Source organism: Suricata suricatta, chromosome 17, assembly GCF_006229205.1.
Source record: "Suricata suricatta isolate VVHF042 chromosome 17, meerkat_22Aug2017_6uvM2_HiC, whole genome shotgun sequence".
NCBI lineage: Eukaryota > Metazoa > Chordata > Mammalia > Carnivora > Herpestidae > Suricata > Suricata suricatta.
Genome location: NC_043716.1, coordinates 21,743,958 through 21,749,571, shown reverse-complemented (window position 1 = coordinate 21,749,571; position 5,614 = coordinate 21,743,958). Strand labels below are relative to the sequence as shown.

At 39.5% G+C, this 5,614-nt stretch overlaps 1 protein-coding gene, 1 long non-coding RNA gene and 1 pseudogene across 2 annotated transcripts in view; 2 read left to right on the top strand and 1 right to left on the bottom strand.

The window, feature by feature from the left end:
* Positions 1–1,012, top strand: part of LOC115281580 — a 1,253-nt pseudogene extending 241 nt beyond the window's left edge.
* Positions 1–5,614, top strand: part of LOC115282032 (schlafen family member 12-like) — an 18,485-nt gene that overhangs the window by 2,896 nt on the left and 9,975 nt on the right. The gene's annotated exons all lie outside the window — the stretch shown is intronic.
* On the bottom strand, positions 1,202–5,297 carry LOC115282035. The gene is made up of 4 exons (XR_003904496.1): positions 4,950–5,297; positions 4,163–4,339; positions 1,981–2,070; positions 1,202–1,738 (listed from the first exon to the last, which is right to left on the bottom strand). It is a non-coding gene; the product is annotated as an uncharacterized LOC115282035 (long non-coding RNA).

The following is a 5,614-nucleotide window of genomic DNA, read 5'->3' as shown; positions in this document are numbered from 1 at the left end:
AGCCAGGATCAAACAGGACAGGAAAACAGTGGTATGTCCTATCACTGATATGATCAGCAATGATACTTTTGAGTACATGGCAGGCTCTGATATGACCTATGGTGGCTTCAACTGGAAACTCACTTTTCACTGGTCTCCTGTTCCCCTAAGAGAAATGGACAGAAGGAAAGGTGATCTGACTCTTCCTATCAGAACACCTACAATGCCAAGAGGGCTGTCTTCAACAGACAGAGATTACTCCAGGAGACTGGAACATATGATGCTGGAATGGATATTTGGGCAGGAGAAAACCTAGAGATTTCCTTTAGGATTTGGCAGTGTGGAGGAACTTTGGAGATTGTTACCTGCTCACATGTCCAGCGTGTATTTTGGAAATCCACACAGTACACGTTTCTCGGAGGCACAGAACAGATTATCAATAAAAACAACAGGCAACTTGCAGAAGCGTGGATGGATGAGTTCAAGAATTTCTTCTATATAATTTCTTCAGGTGTTACAAAGAGAGACTATGGAGATATATCATCAAGACTTGGACTGAGACACAAACTACAATGCAAACCTTTCTCTTGGCACCTAGAGAATTTTTATCCTGATTCCCAGATTCCACATCGCTATTTCTCTTTGGGAGAGATAAGATATGTAGAGACAAATCAGTGTCTAGATGACATGGCTAGAAAAGAGAACAAAATTGTTGGATTTTTTAACTGTCATGGTAATGGACGGAACCAGGTTTTCTGTTAGACTGTCAACAAAGAAATGAGAACAGATGACCTTTGCTTGGATGTCTCCAAACATAATGACCCAGTCACAGTGCTCAACTGGCACCACCTAAAAGGCAACCAGCTTTGGGAGTATGACCTAGTGAAATTAACCCTGCATCATGTGAATTGTCATCAGTGCCTGGATAAAGCCATTGAAGAGGAGAGCCAAGGTGCCCTGCATAAGAGACTGCAATGGAAACCCGTCCAGGCAGTGGCTTCTTCAGAATGTCCCTCTACCAGAAATATTCTGAGACCAAATTTACAAAAAAAAAAAAAAAAAAAAAAAAAAAAAAAAAAAGAAAGAAAGAAAGAAAGGAAGGAAGGAAGAGAAACGTATGAATTGATTGGGCTACCTAAGCACACATTTCTGCTACATTTTTAAAAAATAGTTTATTATCAAATTGGTTTCCATATAACACCCAGTGCTCTTCCCCACACGTGCCCTCCTCCATTACCACCACCTCCCTTCACCCCCGCCTTCAACCCTGAGTTCCTTTTCAGTATTCAATAGTCTTTCTGGTTTTGTGAACCAGGCTTCTTGTTCAAGGATGTGAATCCACAGACTAGCGAGACTGTGCACACTATGTTTACAGGATGGAAAGAGTCATTCATCAAGAATCATTGTAAAGAATATTCAGTGAAGCAATAAACAAAAATGTGTGGTCAGGTGAGCTGTGCCTTTCATGGTTTGCTTGCACAGTCTTAACTTCTGCTGAATGAATTGTCCTAATGAAGAGATTTCTAAGACTTTTTTTGATTAGGCTTGTCACTATCTGTGAACCAGGCTTCTTGTTCAAGGACATAAATCCACAGAGCAGCGAGACTGTGTACACTATGCTTACAGGATGGAAAGAGTTGTTCATCAAGAATCGTTGTTAAGAATATTCAATGAAGCAGTCAACAAAAATGTGTTTTCAGGGGAGCTGTGCCTTTCATGATTTGCTTGCAGATTCATAACTTCTGCTCAATGGGTTGTCCTAATGAAGAGATTTGTAAGACTTTTTTTTTTTATTAGGACTGGTAACCAGTATATATTAGATATTGATATAAAAAGAAGTGAAGAAGAACCGGAAACGGTTTCAGAAGTATGTAAAAACAACATTTTTACAATTTAAGAAAAACTATATTAAACAGAGTTGAAAGGTAATTACATTCGAACTATGAGAAATACAATTTGTTATAGTATAGTATCAAATTTGTACATAGACTTTATACCTACTTGGGGAAAATTAACCGATTCCAATGACATTTTGTTTTCATCTATGATGGTCATGGATGGGTTTTTTCCCCTTGGGGTGCTGAAATTGAGCTGAAAAAAAAACATTGCTCTTTGAATATAGTTTTAATTGGTTTCTACAGTTTTTTAATTTGGTCTATATGCTGTTGAAACTGTAATTTTTAATTGCCTTTAAAAACAAAGATTTAACATAATGTCTGGTCTCATTGAACAGGTTAGATCTCTCAGTTGCTCTTGGTTCATCTGGCTTATCGCCTTTCACACACACAAATTTCCTGTTAGGTTTTGAACTCCTTAACTTGATTCAGTTGATTATGTTTAATACCCACGATTCATACTACTGTGTTACAGATTTGCTTTCACGGCAATAAATCTTCAGTTCCTCCTGATTCCACTCAGTAAAAGGCCTGCAGAAGTGATTATTTGGGTATTTGGAGAGGATCTATTTGATGATTTTTTGGAAAACATTTTTCGCTCCATACTCAGATGTGCTTTATTGTCAAGTGCGTTTTTAGATGCGGTTCTTGACTTGTCAAGGCGATATGCTGATTTTTTAAAAATAAAATTTGACTGAAAATGTTTGACCTTTTTTAAATGAGTTAACCAAAATCGTGTAGCTAGTCTTCTGTGTTACTCCTTCCTTTCTTCCCCAAATTCCACTTTGATTAAAATAGGTTTTTTCCTCTATCTTTTAATACCACAGTATAACTTCAGAATCGATTGAAAGTTGAATATAGCAATTAGTGTTTTAATTCATAGACTCTCATTGTGACATTTCCTGATACGTAAAATGGTCCTTTGGCAAAAGTCTTGTATTTTCTCTTTGTAAGAATATATTTAGTGATATACTTTTCTTTTTTCTTTTTTAAAATAGTTTATTGTCAAATTGGTTTCTATATAACACCCAGTGCTCTTCCCCACAAGTGCCCTCCTCCATTACCACCACTTCCCTTCCCCCCTCCCCCTTCAACCCTCAGTTTGTTTTCAGTATTCAATAGTCTTTCAGGTTTTGTGTCCCTCTCTCCCCCCAACCCTCTTTCCCTCTTCTCCTCCCCATGGTCCTCCATTAGGTTTCTCCTGTTCTCCTGTTAGACCTGTGAGTGCAAGCATATGGTATTTGTCCTTCTCTGCCTGACTTACTTTGCTTAGTGTGACACCCTCGGGGTCCATCCACTTTGCTACAAATGGCCATATTTCATTTTTTCTCATTGCCATGTAATACTTCATTGTATATATATACCACATCTTCTTTTATTTTATTTTTTTAAATTTTTTTATGCTTTTTATTTATTTTTGAGAGACAGAGAGAGACAGCTGGAGCAGGGGAGGGTCAGAGAGAGAGGGAGATACAGAATCTGAAAGAGGCTCCAGGCTCTGAGCTAGCTGTCAGCACAGAGCCTGACACGGGGCTCGAACCCAGGAACCGTGAGATCTGACCTGAGCCGAAGCCAGATGCTTAACTGACTGAGCCACCCAGGCGCCCCTATACCACATCTTCTTGATCCATTCATCAGATGATGGACATTTAGGCTCTTTCCATGTTTTGGCTATTGATGACAGTGCTGCTATGAACATTGGGGTACATGTGCCCCTATGCATCAGCACTTCTGTACCCCTTGGGTAAATCCTTAGCAGTGCTATTGCTGGGTCATAGGGGAGTTTTATGGATAGTTTTTTGAGAAACCTCCACACTGTTTTCCAGAGGGGCGGCACCAGTTTACATTCCCACCAACAGTGTATGAGGAGAAAGTAGGAAACAGCCTCCTTGACCTCAAACGCAGCAATTTCCTACTCAACACATCCCCAAAGGCAAGGGAATGAAAGCAAAAATGAACTATCGGGACCACATCAAGGTAAAAAGCTTCTGCACTGCAAAGGAAACAACCAAGAAAACTAATAGGCACCCGACAGGATGAGAAAAGATAGTTGCAAATGACATATCAGATAAAGAGCTAGTATCCAAAATCTACAAGGAACTCACCAAACTCCACACCTGAAAAACAAATAACCCAGTGAAGAATTGGGCGGAAGACATAAACAGATACTTTTCTTTGATTATCAAAGACTCTCACTGCAGGCAGTGCTATTTCTTGTGCCTCAGAATGCTTCTGAAAGTTGCGTCACTAATGCTACGTGCCAAATTGATGTATAGAAAGGTTCTTACCTCCTATTCAGGTTAGTCAGATCAAACACATATGGATGCTGTAGGGTGAGACTGAAGTACAGAATGCAGACATTTTGTCCCCTGGAAATTTGCAGTGAAGCAGGTGCTGGATGGGTTGTTTGTTTTTTCTTTTTCACCCCTCCTCTATGAGCTCTGTTAATGCTGTCTTCAGGAGATCTAATGTTTGAATAAACCAGATGTCTAACAAATTATTTCCATGCTCAGAATTTGGTGTACCTTGGTCTTAATTCCTAATTGTAAGAAAGCTGAAATAGCAATGCGATTCAAGGTTTTGTTTTGTTTTTTAAGACGGGGATAGAAGTGATTTAATTCATGGGTACTTTTAGAACCTGATAGATAATCCCATTGCCTTATATTTCTAATGAAAGTATTCTAAATATGTTGAAAATATTAAGTATTCCTGAATACAAAAGAAGTTGGATGTAAAGGACATTAATTGTGCTATAATACTGTGGAGAAAGCATAGCGTAGCAGGTATATACATCTGCTTTTTTGCATAACTAGGCCACATTAAGGCTATTATTAAGATTTATTTATTTATGTTTTATTTATTGTGGGAGAGCAAGCATGAGTGTGGGAGGGGGATAGAGGGAGAGAGAATCCCAACAGGCTCTATGCTGTCAGTACAGAGACCAGTGCAGGGATAGATCTCATGAACCATGAGATCATGACCTGAGACAAAATTTGTAGTCAGAAGCTGAACTAAATGAGCCACCCCAGTGCCCAAGACTATTATTAAGTTTTCAATTTAAATGATTGTGCTTACCTGACTTCATTGTTCATCAACCAGGACTAGAGTCTTCTACTGTTAGTATCTCTTTTGAGTGGACCTTGCAGGATCCTTCAGGATCATGTTCAAAAGCTATCTTCTAGGCACACAGGCCCATGGGGCCTATTTGAATGAATGACTAGGTCCCAGGATTTCTTATGAAGGCAGCTTCCTGTTGGCTCAGCCCTGAGCATTTTGGGCAACTCTGAAGAAATGGTGCTGCCTACTAATATACTTGGAACCATAGCCTCCTACTCCCAAAAGATACAGAGCCATTTGACCAGATGTATCAAGATCTTAATTTTTAGTTTATTGTCAACTTGGTTTCCATATAAAACCCAGTGGTTCTCCCCACAAGTGCCCCCCCAACCATCACCCCCTACTCCCCCATCCCCATTCAGCCCTCAATTCGTTTTCAGTATTCAATTGTCTCTCATGTTTTGTGTCCCTCTCTCTCCCCAACTCTCTTTCCCCCTTCCCCTCCCTATGGCCCTCTGTTAGGTTTCTCCAGTTAGACCTATGAGTGCAAACATATGGTATCTGTCCTTCTCTGCCTGACTTATTTCACTTAACATGACACACTTCAGGTCCATCCACTTTGCTACAAATGTCCAGATTTCATTCGTTTTCATTGCCATATTGTACTCCATTGTGTATATATA